We start from the raw sequence: 21,515 nt of genomic DNA, 5'->3' as shown, positions 1-21,515 counted from the left end.
TGCCCAAGTTGGGAACAGTTGGTAAATCCAGTCTCCCCAAATTGTCACCTCTTTGGGATTCTTTATACGCAGGAACTTGAGCAGGGTGATTTTCCATTACCTTTCAGCTGTCTTCAATATTCCATGTGCCTGGAACATATTTAGTCTTTACCAGAAGTGATGGGAGCAATAAATCTAGGGGAAAAGAATCATATTTTGTGCATATTTAGGAAGACCATTAATACATAGACTCTTCCTTTACCTGTGGGTGATCTGACTTTGCTGCTTCCATCATCGGCTCCATGGGTCAGCTGCTTCACTATTAGATATGTGATTTTTTTGTATAGTGGGTACTCACATATTGCTTAGGAAAAAGCCCCATGCACCTGTTTACTCGTGAGGTGCTGACTCTTTCAAACAGGGTAGGAACCAGTGGTCTTGGAACAAAGATATTCTGCATCAGATTGCTGTCCACATGCTTTATTTCTGGAATGAAATTTCCCCCCTTAATTATAAGTTTAATGTACACCCCCGCCCCCAGATGCACAAAAAGCGCAGTCTACACAGGTCGACAAATAAGCAAATTGCTTAACCATTTTAGTACAAGTGTCTAACTGAGGCTAGCTGCGTATGAACGATGTAAGAATGTTTGCCTGATGTAGAAAGGGAAGCATAATGTTTTGTGACCGGGAATGGCCATCACGCAGTCAGAACACGTGTGGCATCAATGTTAAAAAGGAATGACAAATATGTAGACGGGGGAAGTACAGCTGTATTGAAATTTGCCAACGTAGGTGGGTAACGCCTCGTTCCAATCCACCCTCAATTAATCATCGATAGGGGTTTCTGCCTAGTTAGGGTCTGGGATTTTAAACAGATACTCCGAGACCAACAAGAGGAATCGCACTTCAGCTCGGGGGTGGGGGATCATTTCGAGTAGGCAGGTGTACGTCGTCTACACTGACCCTGCTGCGCTTTTCCTTGCATCTCTCCCCGCCCCTGGTAACGAGAAAGAATCTGTTGATCCGTCACGCTTTAAGCGTTATGCACAGACGAGCGGCTGCTCTTTGCCCTCGTCACGACAAGCAGCGGAAGTGCAGAACAGGGAGCCGGAGGGCACGGCAGGGACCGCGCACGTGTTCGCGGGCTTTGCATAGGAATGCCGGGCGAGACCGCAGTTGCCAAACTAAGGCGGGACTCTGAAGAGCAGGGAAAAAAGTTTAAAAGGGGCGGCGCTTCGACGGGAGGGGGGTGGAGCCGGAGCGCGCTCCCGCCAGCTCGGCCGGCCTCTCCAGCAGCTTCCTAACCAAAGGCCGGGCGGCTTTGGTGCGCCTGCTCTGGCGGCAGCGCGCGCAGGAACGAGGACGGCGGGCTCTGGTTTTCCCCGTGCGCGGCAGGGAGGGAAAGCTGGGAGAGCGCTCCGTGCGCGCCGCTCCTCCGAGCCCGGCAGAAGGCGGATGGCGCTGAGTCCCATTGAGAAGAAAGAGGCGTGAGTGGGAAGCCGGGCCAGCCAGCCAGCCAACGCTTGCCGGTAAGCGCCTCGGCTTCATTGCTCCGGCGCCGCCGCCGCCTCCTCCTCCTCCATGCGGGGCTGGAGCAGATCCTGTTGCTCCGCTGCCTCCTTGCCTGGCCGACCTTTGCCCCTTCTTCCGCCCCACCGCCTCCTTTTTGGCAGGGAGGCTTGTGTGGGACGGCGCTGGGGGGACGGCTCGGCTTTTACTGCGTGCAGCTTCTCCGCCAGTGGCTCGGGCTCGGGCGGCGGAGAAGCCAGGGGGCGGCCTCCCCGGGCGGACGCCCGGCTCTCGTGCTCACGCAGGTATCTTCCCGCGGAGAGCCGAGCGGTGGGGAGGCAACTCTCCTTTCATCAGGGGAACCTTCTCGCCCCTAACCCTTCTCCAGCCCCTTTCGCACTCCCTGGATTAGCTCCAACGTGAGAGGAAATACTTTCCGGAGGGAGGGTGGTAATCCTTTCCCTCCCGCCCTGGATTATCTCCCCGCCCTCTGCGGGATTATCCTGCCCCCCTCGCCCTGCCTCCTTTTGCAAATCCTACCTAGGGGCTGCACGGGGACAATCTCTCTCCCCCCCCCCCCCCTTCCCTTTCTTTCCCTCCGGGGTTACTGCTCCCCGCCTCCCTTCCCCACATCGCTGGCCGCTTCCTATTCTCGGATGAAAGGCACGTCTCTCCTTTGCTCTTTCCAGCGGCTGCAGTCCGCATTGAACCGGGTGGGAAAGGGGGGGGGGGCTGCTGGGCTGACCGGAGAGCGGGGTGGATTGGGTGCGTTGTGATTGCCAGGGGAGGCTGCTGTCATCTGGTTAGATCGGGAGTTTGTGGGGCGACAGGCAGGGAAGGCGCGTGCGTTGGCCCCGGGAAGGGAAAATTGGAGGGGGTGGGGAGGAAGACAGAAGAGGCAAATGTTGCAATCCGCCAAACGCAGGGCGAAACGTGGAGCTTTCTCCCCGGCGGTGGCGTTGCTCCCGTGCAGAGGGATAGGGACCAGCGCGTGTTTTGGCATCATGCTTGCTCAGTGCGCTCACGTTCCCGGTTACGAAACTGTGGAGCGTACCTTTATTTTTGGATCCTAAGTCCTAGAGACGCCTGGCCGCCTCCCGCCCCCTTTTCCGCCAGACCAATCGACTAGTTCCCTTCAACTCCGGTGTGAGTGAAAAAGCTGCAGGGATGTCGTTTTCCCCAGCCGAATCGACTGGACCTCTCTCTGGCTCCCGACCAATCGGTTGTGGCTGTTGCTGGGAGCAGGAGGGGGCCGGCGTCATTCAAGTTATTGTTCTGACGCCACAGCAGTGGTGGATAATCATGTTGGGCTGGAGGCAGAGCTAGAGGGAATCATCTGGGATATGGAGCCCCCACTTTGGCCCAGTCTGCCTCCTCCTTCCTTTCTGTCACCTTTCTAAGGCAGGTATGGGGATCTGAATGGCTGCTGCTGAGATTCTTGCCTTTTTTGTTGCTCAGAGCCTGGGATCATATCCATCCATTGAACTTCATTTGATTTGGCTCTGGGAAGAGGAGGGGCTTTGGCAAACCGAAGAGAGGCAGAGTGACTATAAATAGATCTTACACTAGTGGAGGCTTTGAACAAAATTTTCTTATTTCTTTTGAACTGCTAGTGTCTGTTCAGGCTGATTGGGTGGATGGCTGTCAAATTTTCCCATTATGGCTTGATGGAGTCTGTCTTGCCTGTGTGTTCTTGAAGGGCTTAATGTCGTTTATCAGTTTTTGCTTGAAAATGTCATGGAAAAGAATCCTGTTAATTGATCCAGGAGCTGGTATAATTGGGAGCTACCGACTACTAATTTGCAAGTTTTAATGCTTGAGTACAGTATGTAAATGGTTGACTCCAGAATGTTGCGTGCCTAGCTCCATTTTTGTCTTCATGGAAATTTGTTTACAGCTCGCAAATTACCTGCAATTATCAGCCTATGCAGGCTGTTTACAGTCGCAGGACACTGTGCCCTGAATGAAAATGGAGGTCAGCTTTGGAGATGTACTTTGGTTGACATAATAGTTTTTGTTCCCTTACAATGACAGCTCAGTATTTCACTGAATGGCAACTCATTTGAACCTTGATGACTTCCTTTTCTGGAGCTTTGCTGGGATGTCTCCTGCCATAAGAAATGACTTAATATGGAGACTGACAGAATTCTGAAGGAGTGACTTGGACTTGTGTGTTCTCTTGCTGTGCTTGGACAAATTCTGCATGCCAGAAAAAAGAATAGACATGAAGTTCTGTTGTAGAATTCCTTCTGATTGAAGCAGCTGCCTCTACAAAATGACAATCAGTTATTTTTGTGTATTAAACCCCCTATTTTCCTTTCTCTAAGGAAATAGCTGTGTCAAAACCTGATCTTGCGTGAGCCTGAAATTCTGACAAATATGTATTGTGGTGTGTTTATGCCTATCAATTGACAAAACAATTAGATAGAAAATTTTAACCTGAATTGTAACCGTCATTGAGTTGCACTGATAAGGAGAAGAAATTGTTCTCAATGGTTGACTTAATTCATAAATTTTGTTTGGAAAAGGGTGAGTGGCTTCTCTTCTCACATTGTTATCTAGGGTTCAGTGCATATTGGGATCTGATTAAAGTTATTTATTGGAATAATTTATGGTTGCCAGCATATAATTAGTACACAGCTGTTGATCGCTGCAGAGAAGATGTATGGGAGTAGAATAGTACCAAGGGTGAACATACAGAATCTGAATAGTGCAGAGAGCCAGAAATTGAGCCGATAGTAGGTTGTGTTCTTATGTTGTTATTTGCCAATTGTTCTTCCTGTAAGTTAGTTGGCCAGAGTATTCCTTGTACGTTTGACAACATACACTGGAATATGATATTTTTTAGTTGACTTGTAGTTTAGGGATTTTACTGTAGACAGTTTAGTCATACAAGAACTCTTAAAAGAGGTTGTGACCTGATAAAGGTACCTTAGATAAAACGATAGGCGTCAAGTAACATTTAAACATGCTGCCCATTGTTACTGCTCATATTTTACAGTCTGAAAGGAAATCGGTGGTAAAACTATATATGGCCTATTAGAATGTGCTTGTAAAAGTTGGTGACTGCAGATAGAGCATAAATCAGCACAGTGAAATGGTGAGTTGCAGTGCCATTAGGAAGTCTTAGTCCTCTGTCATAGACTCAGGTCTCAGTTTTAAAATTACACAATACACTAGATCATTCTGGATACCACATTATTGTGAAGTTTGTATAGTGATGTAAAAAGACATGGATCTGGAAAAGTCTTAGTAGAGAAAGTCAATTCAGGATATGATGAAAACACAAAATTGGAAAGTTGTCATTAACATTGATTGATTGATTTAGGAAGAAATCATGGTGTTAAGAGAAGGAAATGTTATGTCTAAATAGTCTACCTGTACAGAATGAATGAATCAATGAATTAATCAATCAATCAGGTGTTTATTTACTGTCATAGACCAAATGCCAACAATTAATTAGATAAGACCTAAAATTGCCAATAAAAAATCACATTAGATAATTAATTAATTAGATAAGACCTAAAATTGCCAATAAAAAATCACATAATCTTTAAAACAATAATAGAATACTTTATATAAATTACCAATTAATTAAAACTATTAACCAAGCAATTGCATATGAGATCTAAATTAGCTGATCTTAATTGTTTATGATGTTTAACAATATAACCACAAAATAATGTTGTTTGGATATATAATTATCAGTGTCCTCTAACAATTGTTCTAAACACATTTCCTGGGAACAAAAAGGACATTTATTAATAAGAGGTTGAATAATCTTTGCTCTTATTTCATTATGAAAAGGACATTGTCAAAAAATATGCCTCATGGTTTCTACCTCTCAAAGAGCATGCACATAATCTTTCAACTAGAGCAGGGGTAGGGAACCTGCGACTCTCCAGATGTTCAGGAACTACAATTCCCATCAGCCTCTGTCAGCATGGCCAATTGGCCATGGTGGTAGGGGCTGATGGAAATTGTAGTTCCTGAACATCTGGAGAGCCGCAGGTTCCCTACCCCTGAACTAGAGGTATTCTCCCATATCGAACCATCCATCACTGCTGATGGTAATGCCACACACCTGGCCAGAGTAAAAGCCCTTCTGATAGGCTGAGCATCTAAACTTACTAAATAAGATGCTGGAGATATAACCTGTACAGTAAGGATGAGGAACTGTGGGTATGTCAGTATTTAGTTTCATGTCAGAGAAGGGGAAGTTCTTGAATTGATGTGCCTGTGATCCTTTCTGTAAGGTGGTGCACATGTTCTCAGTGAGGTGTTTCGGGTCTGGAATCCTAGTGAGGTAATTAAGCGTATGTTTACCCAGAACATGGCTGTGACTAACGGTTAAGATGCAGTGGGAAGGATTCTCATGTAGTGTTGGGACAATGCTTGGACACAGAGCTAAGTCTTCCGCTTCCATGATCTAAATTCCTAATCTGTTGTAATGTGCTCCCACCACTGCCACAGTCATAATCTAAATTGGCTTCCTGTGTGTCTTCCATTTTTTAAGTGGTGGGAACTCTACATATGAAACTTCCAACTTCATGTATGTTTTGGCTGTTCATTAAGTTACATTTTTGTTTGTGTGTGTATTCTGCTTCGTTACTCAGACGTGAACTTGAAAGCTTCCATACTGTTTTGTAGTACTGCATGTTTCTGTGTTTTTGACTGTTGCACGACCTCCTGACCACTCACTGAATTACTGAATATACTTAGAACAGTCCCAAGAGTACAGCTGGATGCAGAGTATTTGGTTATTCCTTTAATTTACAATTTATCCCACCAAAATCCCCCTGTTGTTCCTGGGTAAGCTATTGAAGTATTACCACAGCTAAAATCAGGTGATCCTGAGAAAGCAGTTTAATTGAGACAAGTTCCACAGGAGTAGCTGTGTCTATCTTGTTGATATAAACAAGTGTTTATATTTAAAATCCCTCATCCCACATTGAGCAAAAACTGTCCTCTAATGAAGATGACCCATGAAAGAAAATAAGACCACACCAGAATGTTATCCAATTTCTCTACTATCAGCATACCTGGGGCTGTAAAACAAGCAATTACCATAATACAGAATCAATTTTGGGGCATAGTTAGTTTATGACCTCAAGCAATTTCTGTAACTCCTTGCAAATGGACTACATTTGGTTTAAGCAACAATATTACTCAAACATTGGAGACTGGACACCTGTAAGGATTCTCAGTCAGTTCAAAACTAGTTAGAGTTGTTCTGGAAACCAGAGCAAGTAAAACTCCCAAGGACCTGCTTTTTAACATTGCACTGATTAGACACAGCAAATGCGCGAGTCATTGGATGTTGGAAAACAGTGTGTTATGTCAGAGAATGTTTTTCAGGAAGTGGCACACAAATTGTACCTTACTAATGCCTGATCTGATAGTCTCCGATGCAGTAACTGCCAATAAGATTAGTACATGATCAGTCATGTTTGGAGGTTGGCATCGCAGACAGATATTTTGGTGCAGTGCAAAGAGTTGACAAGATCCCTTTCCAGAATAATCAAACACGCTGGATTATTTACAGAAGATCTTGATAAACAGAAACAAAAGCCAATGGAATTCTTTTGAAGAGCACAGTGACACTGGAACCCCTATCGGGGCAGAGGTGATGATCTTTGCTCTGTTTGATTGAGAGAACTTTATTATATTTTCACAGTCAGCACACATTTGCTTGTTTGGTAATCTCCAGGTTGGATTCCAGCCATTGAAAACAAAGACCTCCAGGCATGACCAGGCATGAGAAGAAAGCACTTTTGCACATGGCTAGGTTGCTAATTTTCTATCGCTCTTCTCTTCCAACCTTTGAGTGGTTTGTTTGAAGGCTGCGAGGTGGTGCAGTGAAAAGCAGAGTTAAGAAAACCCTGGTGCATAGATGATTATCATAGGACTTTATTTCAATTTTCCTCCCCCTCCCCGTCAGTCATTTTTGGACTCCAGCCACCATCAACTGTGTTCTTAATAGGATGTCGAAACTAGGCTGTATCTTAAAAATAACTATCCTATCCTGAAAATGTAAGTAACAGCACAACATGGTGTAGTGGTTAAGAGCTGCAGCCTCTTACTTGGTGAACCAGGTTCCCTGTTCCTCCACCAGAAGCCTTTTGGTTAACCTTGTTTTGGTCACAACCAAACTCTCACATTTGGTTTCCACCAGAAACCTGTTGGGTAACCTTGGTTTGGTCACAAACTCTCCACCAGAAACCTGTTGGGTTACGTTGGTTTGGTCACCAACCAAACTCTTCAAACTCTCACATTTTCACCTACCTCATAAGGCGTCTGTTGTTAGAAAGGGAAGACAATTGTAAGCCACTTTGAGACTACTTACAGGACAGAAAAGCAGGGTATAAAAACCAACTCTTCCTCTAAAAGTGAGAGGAGGAGGGCACGTATTCTGTTTATATAGTGGCTGGACACAAAACTCCCAAAATATGTTGGCAGGAAACATAGCAATGTATTAAAGAAATCTTCACACATTTTCATTACAATATGCGTGGGTGAAGTCACACCCAACTATCCTCACAAGTGTTTATTGAGATACTTCAATTAATGTATTCAGAACATTTCAGTACACTGTGGGCTCATTGAGCTTTATTGAAATAATTTTTAAAAATGAAACTTCCATAACATTTTCTAGCATTAGAGCCCAATCTAAGGGAGGTGGCAGTAGACACTTCTGGAGCTAGCACAACCTTGTACTGATGTGGGTGCCCACCCTACTGGTGCAAGGGGCAAAATTGCTGGTGGAAGGGCCAAATACACGGGTGCCCAGGAGCCCAGTGGTTCTCCAATGTTCAACCCTGGAAGCAGCCAGCGTTTCTCAGCCCTGTTGGTGCAGGAGGCAGTGCCGTCATGGCTGGGGGTGTTCTGGAGGCGGATCTGGAGGCGGAGTTGGCTTCCACTCTGGCTTTACCTCCCAGGCTCTGGCAATCAGGGCATGGATTTATGGCACCCTTTTGGGTTGTGTAAGCCCACTGAGTCCGATGGAGGGCTTTTTGGTAGTGGGGAAGTGTTTTTATGTTTTTGCCTTTCCATGCTACACCAGGGCTCTGGATTGGGCTGTCTGTGCTTTCTTGGTTTTTGTGCTTGTTGTGGGGTTTGGATAAATACTGTGTATTCCTTGTGTATGTGTCATCTTTCAGTTGTTTGATACAGACTTAACTTTTTTTTACGTTTGTTAGTAGTGTTGCACCTGCACGTTTAAATAAACAATTCTGTAATTTTCCCCAATTTCCAATTTCTGTAATTTATATCAGGATGGATTTGATCCTATTGATTTCAATCCTTAGTCCAGTGTTTCCCAACCTTTTCGAGGTCAGGGTACCCTTGACCTCACTCTTCATATCTCACGGTACCCCTGCCGCCACCCTCCACCTTCCCCTCCCATTGCCCCTGCTTGCCACTCCCCCACCTTCCCCTCCCAGGGTGAAGGGAAGCACTGGGGGTGGTGGTGGCTGCTGACCTTGTGGCAGGCCCTGCCCCATGGGCCAGTTCCATGTCCTTGCTGGCGCCGGTGGGAGACACCACAAAACTGAGGGGGGAGGGGCGGTAGAGTTGCCACAGCACCCCTGGGATATGCTCACGGCACCCCAGGGTACCACGGTACCCTGATTGAGAATGGCTGCCCTAGTCAGTATGGCTAATTTTAAATCATGGTTTTCTACATGAAGACGCATTCTTGCTGGTATAACCTTAATACTTCAAATCGATGAAGGTTTTATTTTGAGAAAACTAAATTCAGATTCATTTTACAGTTATACAAAAAAAATTACGGATTTAATTATGCTATCAGCAATACATAGCTCAGTTGCCCACAGTTTAATAATTATTTATCCCCAGTTTCATTTGGGCCACCAGCCATTGCATTTTGTGGTTACAGTGTTTTGTATTCATGTTTGCATTACCTGTATGAAGAGGAACTTAATTAAAATATTCCCAAACTGGGTCTTTTTTACAGCCTGCTGCCATTATGGATTTTCTCACCCAGGGAGAAAATAATATGACATACCTCAGACTATACACACAAGATCCCAAGACATGTGGAGTATTCTGTTCAGGTTTCACTTTCATTTTTGCTGCTTGCCCCTCCCTCCTCACCCTTAGCTCCTTGTGCAGATCTGTTCCACCCCAAACAATCTTCTATTACCGTATATACTCATGTATAAGTCGAATTTTTCAGCACATTTTTAATGCTGAAAAAGCTCCCCTCGACTTATACGCGGGTCATAATTTTTTTTGTGTTTTTACTTTGCCGGCCAGCAGGGGGCGCAGTTTTTATGCTAGCGACACCAAAATTTCAGGGTACCCTCAGAAGACACTCCTGATGATACCAGCCAAGTTTGGTAAAGTTTGGTTTAGGGGGTCCAAAGTTATGGACCCCCAAAGGAGGTGCCCCCATTCCCCATTGTTTTCAATGGGAGCTATTAGTAGATGGGGCTACCCTTTTGAGGGTCCATAACTTTGGACCCTCTGAACCAAACTTCACCAAACCTGGCTGGTCTCATCAGGAGAGTCTCTTTATGATACCAGCCAGGTTTGGTGAAGTTTGGGTCAGGGGATCCAAAGTTTTTGTCCCCCAAAGGGGATGCCCCATCCCCCATTGTTTACAATTGAAGCTAATAGTAGATTTTCCATTTCTGATAATATCCCTCTTAAAATCTAAGTTGGGTTACATTTGGACATACAGATGATGATGAGGAATCCAGTTTTGGAGGATTTTAACTCTTGCGTTTTAGCTTGGTTGCTGGTTGAGCTAAGGTTTTTGTACTTTTAAAGTTATTGTTGATACCATATTGTTCTTGTTGACCCTCTTTTCCACTTACAGAGCCAGTTTACTGTTTTTCTTTGAAATAAATATTCAAAAACATTTAACCTACTGATGCCTCAATTGATGTAATTTTATTGCCATCTATTTTTATTTTTGAAATTTACCAGCAGCTGCTGCATTTCCCACCCTCGACTTATACGCGAGTCAATAAGTTTTCCCAGTTTTTTGTGGTAAAATTAGGTGCCTCGACTTATATGCGGGTCGACTTATACGCGAGTATATACGGTAATTGAAGTTCTTAAAACATAGCATTTAAGAGGTAAGGTGTCAATTCTGTTCACATAGATTTGCAAAGGAACAGTGGGATTAAGGTCTTTTGTATTTTTATTTTATAATATTTTTGCTGAGGAGAAGAGGAATGTTATCTCTGAAGAAACAAATTCACAGTTTTGAAAAGTGCAAAACCAAGCATTTGTGATAATATCTTCTCGATAAACTAGCTGCCCAAAATAATTTTACAGAAGCCTCTGGAAAAGCACGGCATTGTGAATGGATTAATGGAATTTATTTAGCAAAAAAAGTAAACGTTGCATGAATATACATCCTCATGCTTAAATTATCCTTATTTCATGGGGAATAATTTTAGACTATGTATTTTACATAGAAAACTATCCTTAGGTAGAGTTTTCATCAAAATATTTTATTAAGAAGTCTACTTTAAATTTTACAAATCTGATTTTTAATTTTTTTTTTTAATAATCATTGATTTTTATCCACCCTGGTTTCCATTTTTTAAAAACATCCTTTGGTTCCCTCTGTTTACAAGAGTGCTTCTGATCTACTGATGGAAAATAGCTGATCTTCACATACCTCTCTCCACAATTGTCACTAGTGAAGATGGATGCAAAGAATGCTTAGTTCAATTTAGTGGAGAATGCTTCTGGAACTTTGCTTTTTAAGCTTCATTCCTGTATAAGTTCATGCTACTACTGGATGTTCTTTTAAAATTTCACCTTGTCTCTTTTTCTTCTATATTTAGCTTGCTGGAGTTGGGCTTTTCCCCCAATTTAGGAAAGATGATTACTTTGATTAAGCCTTTTTATTCTTTAAAGCCTCTTTGATGCTGCTGCCGTTTAACCGTACAATCACGTTTAGCCATTTTTGTTGATTCAGCTCTTGTTGCATTACAAAAATGTATTGTTGCATTACAAAAAAAGGGTTGTATTGGAACCAGGTATATTTCTTTGGGTACCTGGAATGTATGCCTGTTCCTATGCAGTGCACATAGCTTGTTAGTTGGATGGGTGCATATATTTCTTATTAAATATGTGTTATAGGTGGTGTTATAGCCACTCATAGTACATTTAAATAGCTTCCATTCTGTCCTCTGTGATTCAGTTTTCAATTTTAGCTACTTTTTTTTTGTCTTCATGTAGTTAATGACTGATGCCCTAAATAGTTGCCAGGAGACTTGCAGCCCAATCCGGGGGAGGGAGGGGGGAATGCTCTTGAGGAGGTAGCGCAGAGCTGTGCCAATGCATTTCTCCCTTCTGCTAGTAGAGGGGGCAAGTGTGCTGCGCTGGTGTCCTAATGGAATGCTGGTATGAGGGGGTAGGCCTGGGAATTCCCAGGGGTGGAGACGTTAGTTGTAACGAAAGGGCACTCATATAAGTTCTGCTTTCTGCGCTGCCACCAATAATATTTTTTTCTTATATAGCCCCACAAAACTGATTTTTCAACGGACACCACCCTGACTGGGGAACACAGACACACAGACAAATAAAAGACTGGAGAGGTTTTTATATAACAAAACTTAAAACGTTTATTTGCTGGCTTAAACACAGAGGCTTCTCAGGTAAACTGGAGAGGAAACAAGCGTGCTGGTTTCAGAGAGAGTTTGCTTAAACTTAACGGTTGCAGAAGGAAAAACTTATTTCTTGAGAGGTTACATCACAGACACTAGATGGTCTCTGTTCCACACACCCCTTTCTCATTCATATACCCCAAGTCTAAGTCTGGTAGGACTGGCACACACTAGCCACCTACCCTCTCAGTCCCCTACTCAGGCCTAAAATGCCCCCTTTCGGACTGGACTTCTGGTGACTGGGTTTAGAACAGGGGATGGACCGACTATGTCTGGGCAGGCTAGCTGCCAGGCACCTGACCGGCGGTTCACACTCCACCAAGACTCAGGGCCTTCCACACACTCCCTCAAGCTTCCTCAGCTTGAGTCAGAATCCTTTTCTTGTCAGAGCTGACAGACTGCCCAACTCTGCTCTGCTCTCTGACAGACTCCGATCAGCCCTGCCTTCACTCTCCGTGCTGTAAGCATACTAGCTCCCCCTAGCTTTTGCCAAACGTTATTGGACCTTTTCCACCCAATCAGGTGGGCTCTCTACTTGTGGAGCCTTTTTCTCTTATTCTGGCTGTTGCTAAGGCCTTCTCCCTTTGGCCTGCTGTACGCCAGCCCTTCAGGGTGGGGCAAGTTCGTTACATTAGTCATCTTCCATCCCAGGTTTGCGGCGAGTTGCGCTGCAGTCCATGTCCTGGAGCTAACCCACCCAAAGGGAGGGTGCAAGTCCATCAAGCCATGTGGAGGGTTTTCTGGTGTGTGGGGGGGGGTTTCTCCCCCTTATCTTTCTCCCAGTGCCACCAGAAAACCACCAGGGGCTCTGGTTTGGGCTTTTAAACTGCAATCCTAAGCATGCTTGCTTGGGAGTAAGCATTACAGAGATATTTCTGAGTAAAATTATTAGGATTGGAGTGTTTCCATTTAGCCATTTACCAGATCCTCGGAACATCCTGAATTATTTCTTATTATATTCCCTTCTAGTTGACTTAATTTCTGTGTTTCGTGACTTGAATTGTCATTAAGTTTGTCTGAAATCTCCGGTTGCTTCTCTGATTTGTTTCGCTTTCAGCATCAATGTTGTTTTCAAGCATTAGAATAAAATAGTGCAGCTGAGCAACTCCTCTACTTAGATGAGTGTTTATGTGGCAGTGGTTCTTAGAATATACTCAGTCTACTTTAGCTAGGCCTCCAGTCTGGTTTTGGGATTGAAACTGAGTTTGTTTGCCTTAATACATGACCTGCATTGAGGAGTTAATTACTGTTGATTCTCCTCATCTGTTAGCAACTTTTGATACTACTGACTATGTTTTTTTAGGTTGTCTGAGGTGGGCAGTCCTATCTTGTAGAGGTTCTCACCCTTGTTCAGGAGTTGATTCCAGAAATTGGAGCTGGTGAACTTTTATCTACCCTGCCCCACGCCTCAAAGGTTCCCCATCACACAAAATGTCTAATCGAAACCACCAGTGGAACCCAAAGTGACTTACATCAGATTTACTCCCCTTCAGATTTGCAGTTCGGCATGTTCTTGAATCCACTACTGTACTTGAGGTGCAACTCATGAGAGGGTTTTATCAGCTAAGGCTAATTGGAGGAGAATGATCGGCCTGCAGTGACAGGGGCGTATAGGGAAACTAGAGCCCATGGCATTACACCTGCCCATCCTTCCGGATAATGCCCTGGTTCCTCTGCATACATTACTTTTTTGTGACCCTACCACAACCTTTTCTAGTAGACATTGTTACTCCTCAGGTGTTGCGATTGGTGGGGTGAAGCCTGCATGGCTGTCTTGCATTAGGCTGTCTTGTGAGTTGCTGGCCAAGGTGAGTATTGAACCAGGGACTTCCAGGTTCCTTCCAGAGGCTCTGGGTCATCATGAGAGACCTGCTGCCCTTTCTCTGGGGCATCTGACTTCACTCATGCAGGTAGCTCCTGTTTCCTTGTCCTCCTGATTGCTACATTGTTTTCTTCTTGAAGAAGCACCTGCTTTGACTGTGAACGGTGAGTGTACTGCAATCCCTGAACACTCATTGCAAGGCCTTGCCCTCCCTTCTGCTTGGGCCTGCAGAAAGAGCCACAGGAGCTAAGCTGGTCTCCACCCCTTGCCCCCTTGATTTCTGCTTCTGAACAAAACTCATCCCAGGGTTTTGCAGCTCTGTGGGAGAGCACATTCGCAGCAGGGCCAGATCCAGCTGGGGATCATTCCAACAGGAGGTGCTAGGGAAATCCATCCTCTGCCAGCTGAAACAGGCAAGTCTGGGCATGCAGGGCTCCACTTGGTGGAGTAAAGAATACGGGGTGGGGTGGGGGGAGATCAAGAAAAAGCTGGCAAACGCCTTGCAGCCATTGAGCTCTCCTGAAGGGGGTGCTGGCCTTGACTTGAAAGACAGTGGGCACTTGAATGTCCTGAACTGGTGCTCAGTTGGCAGCATCCTCCATGATTTGGGCAAACTCCACGCCCGCCCCCACCCACCCCTTCTGCTTGGGGTGACCACCAAATTGAGGCCCTTCCCAGCTGAGTTTGGTGGCCTGAGCCCAGGCGTCTTATGAGGAGACTTGTAGGTGCTAGAGACTGGCAGACCTCTGCTGTGTCTGTGATGGAGTGGAGTTCTTGGTGGAAAAGAGGCCAGAAGGCTGAGGGTCCTCCCCCTCCCCCCAGTGGTGCTTAGGAAATGCGCCCTGGCACGTTCCCCACCCTAGATGCTTCTCTTCACAGGGATGTCCCTGATTAGTTTACTGCAGTGCATTGTATATAGAACTGTCTTTTGAAGAGTATTCTGATGCTACAACTGAGCTGGTTAAAAAAGGAACAGCTGAAACATTCTCTGGGCACGGATACATGACAATCTTGCACTGGCTACCGGTGTTTTTCGAGACCGAATTCAAAGTGCAGCTAATCTTTAAAGATCTACATGACTTGAGTTCATGAATACTGTGGCAACCTTGTCAAAGCTTTTCTCTGAGGCCTTTTATTTATTGACAGAATTTGTATCTAATCTTTCTGCTTGGATAGGGGCCACCAGGTGTGTGTGTGTGTGTGTCACAATTTAAAACATCCATGATAAAATTATATTAAAAAACCTTTAAAACCAAGCATTAAAACAACTGAAAACAGTTAAAATACTTACAAAACATTAAAATGTTGGTTAGGAAGAAGAGATCATTGACAAACGAAACAAAAAGGTCTTGACTCACTGGCAGAAGATGGCAAAAGAAGGGAAAAGACAAATATCCATGGAGAGAGAGTTCCAGAGCTTTAATTCCATGCCTTCTCATGAGTTACCATCAGCCTGTTCTCAGAAGGCACCTGAAGCAGGTGATCATAGCAGGTTCATTAGGGATTAAGCTGTCCTTTAGGTATTTTGGTATCAAACCATCCAGACCTTTAAAGGTCAACACCAACCAGCACCTTGTATCATGCCTGGAAACAAATTGGGAGTCTGTGTAGATAGGCCAGGACTGGAGGGGCATGTACCAAGTACAGCCCACTTCAGTCAGCATCCTGGCTGCAGAATTGTGTACCAATGGACATTTCTGAATTCATCTTAAGGGCAGCCCCCATAGAGGCATTGCAGTACTCTGATCCAGATGTAGCCAGGGCATGCACCACAATGATCAAACCTTTCCTGCTTAGGAAAGGCCTTATTTCATATGTTTGGAAATCTGATAGGAAACTAGATACAGATAAAGCCTACAGCAGTGGCACTAAAACTGTGGAACTCCTCCCAAGGGAAATTTTTCTTAAACTTCCTCCCTACTTTTACTTAGATGCTCTGCTCTTTAGGGAAGTCTTTGAGGCTCTCTATATATTTTATGAGGAAATAATACTGTTTTGAACCTCCTTGTGGAATTAATTAGTCAAAATATGGGATAAAATTACTGAGAAGTTTGGTCTTTTCCTACCAGTCTAATCATTCCTGGCCAGCAGTACAGTGTCTCTTTCTGTCTAGTGTCTATGCAACACAAACAGAAAATATTCCATCTGAAACCTGTTCTAAAACAAGATACTTCACAAAAGGTTGCTTCTCTCCCTCCTACCCCAACCTCCCAATTAATGCATGTACTCAAAATAGTGTGCTCAATATTTATTTATGTTGGGGGTTTTTTTGTCCTGTCCTTTTTCCAAGGAGTTCAGGGTGGCTTATACCATAATTGTTCTATTCTGTTTTATCCTTACAGTAACCCTGTGACGTTAGTTAGGCTGAGAGTGATTTGGACCAGGATCAACTGGGGATTTGAAACTAGTTTTCTAAGATCCTAGTTTGATAACATAAGCAGCTATGCCACAATTTGATGCTCAGTTTGAAGCAGAGGTGCCATGTTTGGCATGGGCAGCATCACCAGGCCCAGATATATAGATGCATCTTACACCAGGTTATAGATGCATCTTACTTCCCACTAAAAGAAAAATATACAGGACTACTATGTGTATACTGTGGTAGACATTTTGATAAGATGGAGGTGACTTTTATACAGCAGTTGCCAAAATAGTTGGCTACATTTGATCTAGTTCAAGGTTTCTTGAAGTGAAAAGATGCTAATTGCTAGATGCCGGAGAGTGATGTTTAACTAAGGTTAGAAAGCTCTTGAACAAAATTGGGAAAGATGCGAGAAAGAAACCAAATGTTCAATTAGTGCAGAATGGCCCTCTAACGTTTTGTATTCAACTTTCTTCTTACTGAGTAAAACTTTTATTTAAAAATAAAAAAACTTTTATTTGAAAACATTGAATGGTTCTATATATGTGTGCACTCAGTTCTTAAATGTGGCTTTGAATTTAGAAGGGAGATAATTGGGGAAGCAGCATGAAAATATGTTAGATTCTGTTACATGTGTCGTTCCTAATAGTTCTGTCAACACTTGCTACGTGATTGTGGCATCATCATCATTTTGAGTGTGGGCTGAAAAGCTTGCTCATAATGGGCAACACAAAAGATGTGAAGCTGTGCTGGGTTTCCTTATTTAATGCATTTGTTTCTTGCCTTTCTTGTTAGTAGCTCATAGCTGTATTGAAGCCCCAAGAGACTGTAAGCAAAAAATAAAATAAAATAAAGCAACATCAAAAATAGACAGTTCAAATTGTCTAATTTTTACCCTAAGCTGCTTCGTGGGGGTTGAACCTGACATTTTGGCATCCAAACCAACTGTGTGTAACACTGGATATCTTCCTTCCTGCCTCACCACAGCGTTTGTTATCCTTAGGTGAACAAGTAATCTTACATGTCCTTAAGGGTGTGTTTCAGCTGTTCGTTTACAAGGCTAAAAGCAGAGCGCTCTCTCCAACTGTAGAGAAACTTAATTAAGACTATAATTCTATGCAGCCTTACTTGGGAGTGAATCCTGTTGAACTTGATGGGATTTGCATGGTGCTAACAGACATGGCATTATTCTATTGACTTCTGAGAGAATAGTAATTTAAATGATCTATTCTGTTAATGATTTTTCTGTGACTCATGAAGGAAAGGTCCATCAATACTTACTAGCCTTATGGAAACAACATTTTCAGAGGTTGTATATATCTAAATACCAATTGCTAAGAAGGCAGAGCAGAAGGAGGCTTTTGACTCCATACTTAGGGCATCTGGTTGGCTTATGGAGGCAACAGCAAAAATAGAGTATTGATCTGATTCAGCAGGGATTTTCTTAAACTTTTCATGAGAGCTTTGTACTGCACATTCAGGATATATTAACTTTTTTTTTAGATTTAAAAAGTATGATTTGAGAATATCAGCTTTATAACTGAAAAGGGCAGTCCTGCAGTCTTCCTGTCTTTAAGTTAACATCAGTTTTTACAGTACTTTTTTTTTTTGGTCAAGCCATATCTGACCCATGGCAGCTACATGGCATTTTCAAATCACGACATGTTCAAAGGTGGTTTACCGTTGCTTTCATCCGCATCACAAGCCTGGTATTCCTTCATAGTTTCCTTTCCAATACTGACCAGGGTCAACCTTGCTTAGCTTCCAAGGTCTGAACTAAATATGATCAAATTCAAATAATTGTTCTAATTTCTTCCATAAAGATAATTTCCCAGTTTTCATTTGTGAATTGATTTCATCAGATAAAACAACAGCTCTTCTTGTATTTTGAAAAAATATTTTTTATAACTATTATTGAGTACAGTTTCCTTTGAAGTATTCAGTTCCTTGCTTGGCAGCCTCTTGAGAGCAATCATAGCAAGGGTTTTCTCCTCCCCGGTTTAATTTCTTCCATAGCAAGCTAACTGGCAATTTACTTGTTGCTCTGAGTCTTGAACTTTAGGAAATAAAAGTCTTGCCTACCTGGCAGGACGATGATGTCAGATATGTAAACCCATTGTTAAGTTAAGCCACTGGGTGGTGACATCACATAATCATAGGTTAGGAGCTGATCTGGTGGTAAGTGTGGAGGGCATGTGTCATCTGGGTACACAAAGTTGTAAGTAGAGAATCTGTTAACACTTGAATAGCGATGCTGTGAGCTGTTGAAAAACCCTGAGATGTCCCTTGGCCTGTTCTCAGTCCTGGAAACAGTTCAACTTTTTTCATCAATGGTACGTCACCATTCCCTTTGCGGCTTACCTGGTGCCTGTCCTACTCTTTTCTAGGCATTGGGCCCAAACTTTGTTTTAAACCCAGGCTTTTAATTAAGGCATTGACTTTTTAACATCCTTTTAATGGCCTGCTTCTAATCCAAAATGTTTTGTGAGACTCCTTTTAAAGCTGTCTGATGCTTTATGTTCTTGCTGGGTTTTTAGTTCTTAACAACTCTTTAACATTTTATGTTTTTTGTAAGTTGACTTAAGTAGGTTCTCTGGAGAGGCAACATAGACATTTTCTGAATAGGTTCCTAGTACTAAAGTGTTTTTCTTAAGTATAAATTATACCAGTTTTTCTGATTATTCAGTCATTACAGTAAGGATAAGTAGACATTGTTAACTTCAAAGTATGCAGAAGTTCTTGGCTTGATGGTTTAAATGAGACATGTCTTTCCAAATACACGAGTAAAATCCATTTATACATGTAAGGCAAATTGTCTGCTACCTGCTTTTTATTGATTCCAAATCCTAATCAATCTTAACAGAAAGGGTTCATGTTGTCGTCTTATTGGACTTGGATTTTAATTCTTTGTTTTTTCAAGACTAGCAACAGCCAACGAGTCATACAACGAGTTTCTCACGTGTATTGTTTGCTAGTAAAGGCAGTTGAGGTGCATGTCATCTTGGATCAAGTGACTGGATATTAGGTGGGATATCTATTCTGTTCATATAGGAAGCTTCGCTGTTCCATGTCCTAGTTTTAGAGTTTTTATTTTCTCTTTAACTGTTATCTGTTGTAAAGTTTCTTTATAAGCTGTAGTACAGGAATTCTCAAACTTGAAGAAGCCAAACTTTCAGGGTTTTTTTTTTTTTGGTGGGGATGAAATGTCCAAGACATTAAGCTTCTTCTTGTGTTATTCTCAGTGCTACCTACCACTTTGGTTCCTAAATATCTGTTATGTTATTGGCAGCTGTAACGTACACAGACACTTAGGCTGAACAGAACTGCAGTGTGTAATGTTTCAGCTCCATTCTCTGGAGGCTGAGGGCCAGTTCTAAGTGAGCTGAGCTTCTCTGATTAAGTGCCCAAAGGACAGATTTAAGTTAGAGAATCCATGCCAAGGTCCTGGAATTAACCATATAACACAGTAACACTGATTAATCACACTGGTGGCTTGGTTGTTTTTCTCTGAGGATAACCCACCCAGATATGGGGCAGTGAAGCTCTTGAAGGTGGTTTAGTTGGTAAATAGAGAAAGGATTGGTTTCCTGTAGGAAATCTGGAAGACCTTCTCTGATAAGCACCGTGTAAGATATACACTCTTGAAGAGAGACTGTCAGATTTAGTGTTTGAGGAACTGTAAAGATTATATGTACCTGAGGGTAGAAATTAAGGTTTTGTTAGTACATTAACTAGAGAGCCAACAGAAAACTGAACACCTATCCTGGTGGGTCCTTAGTTTGTGGAGAATTTAAGTGGCTGTAACAGCTTGAAGACACTAAAGATAGTGACCTGGGTGAACCTTATATCAACTGTAAAAAGATACTGAAACAACTTATAAAATGACTTCTCAGAAACCCACTTGTATATAATTTCAATCTTATCCTTTGCCACAAAAAAATCCTGATTTATTTCTTGTGAATAAAAAGTTTGATTCTTTGTTTAAAGTTTACAAGTCTCTGGTGCCAGTTTATTATTTTACTTTCTGACGTTAGGGAAAATATTACAGTGGAACCTTGGTTTTCGTTGGTAATCCATTCGGAAACACCCAACGAAAACCGAAACCGACAAAAACCAGAGCTACGCATTCTGCGCAGGTGCAACACAAATGACGCAGTGACTTAATGCAAAAGTCACAGCATTTCATCGGCAAAAAATGGCTGTCAACAATCTACGAAAACTGAAATCGACGAAAACCGATGTCATCGATAACCGAGGTTCCACTGTATTTTGGTGTCCCTACAGAGCTGTTAATCTTCCTGTCTGTGAAATGCCTGGTTGAACAACTGAAGACCATTCTTACTGTTAATTTAAATAAATTTATAAAAGTGTGAAAATTCAAAATGTATACACAAAGTCTAAATTACCACATTCACACTACTGCATTGCATATTGACAAACAAAAGGTGGATCAGTCAAAACATAAGTGACCATTAGAATTTTGGAGGGAAAAATCTCCTCAAAGCACAAGTCAGTGAGAAGGCTTAAGAACACCAACGATCCCCCCCCCCCGCCCCCCATTGTCATAGCCGCAGATAATGTATGTTGAATGGTTTAAAACTGACTGGGTTAATACTGTTTTAATTTTGTTTTGTTTCTCTTCTCCCCCCCCCCTCAACTTTATGGGTATGGCCATGGGATATTTTGGAACAACAGTTAGTAACTGTGACTGCAAATTAGGAAAGGTTGTCTTGGTAGCAGTGTTGCCTGCTTTTATTCTGTTCCTTTCATCTTGTTGAAACTGTATTCTTTAAGAAAATTTTCAAGCGATAGAACTTGCTGGTAGCCCTACATTTTTCTCTCTTCATGCTCTGACATTGCATTCTAACTCCCCTCACTTCCCAACTACAGAATCTGTTATACCTTCAGGCTGTTTTTAACACTCTGGTGTATTATTGGGCATGAATTAAATCAATAGAGAAGTGGGAGGGAAGAAAAACTATGGCAGCAGATGGGGACATGGAATAGCGGAAATGATGGTAGAAAATGGTGGCAGAGCCTAATCTTTTTGTATCTGCCTGCTTAATTGTGTGCCTGTTTAACTTTATAAATTGTCATTAAAGGGGCTATTCTAAAAAAAAAAGGAATTTGGTTAGTGTTCAAGATATGGTGTTTTAGTGTGTACTTTGTTTTTAAAAAACTCTTTTCAAATA

At 42.8% G+C, this 21,515-nt stretch overlaps 1 protein-coding gene across 4 annotated transcripts in view; it reads left to right on the top strand.

Annotated features, from left to right (window-relative positions):
- The first annotated feature begins 1,239 nt into the window (after positions 1-1,239).
- PALS2 (protein associated with LIN7 2, MAGUK p55 family member) overlaps positions 1,240-21,515 on the top strand; it is a 54,608-nt gene continuing 34,332 nt past the window's right edge. For 3 of the 4 annotated variants that reach the window (XR_007245728.1, XM_048510541.1, XM_048510539.1), the window contains exon 1: positions 1,240-1,510. The gene's annotated coding sequence lies outside the window, so the exon portion shown is untranslated. Of the gene's footprint in view, positions 1,511-2,697; positions 2,896-21,515 lie in introns of those variants that run through there. The other variant, XM_048510542.1, reaches the window with a different exon arrangement.

Source organism: Sphaerodactylus townsendi, linkage group LG11 (genome assembly GCF_021028975.2).
Source record: "Sphaerodactylus townsendi isolate TG3544 linkage group LG11, MPM_Stown_v2.3, whole genome shotgun sequence".
Lineage (NCBI taxonomy): Eukaryota > Metazoa > Chordata > Lepidosauria > Squamata > Sphaerodactylidae > Sphaerodactylus > Sphaerodactylus townsendi.
This window is presented reverse-complemented; position numbering and strand designations above follow the sequence as displayed.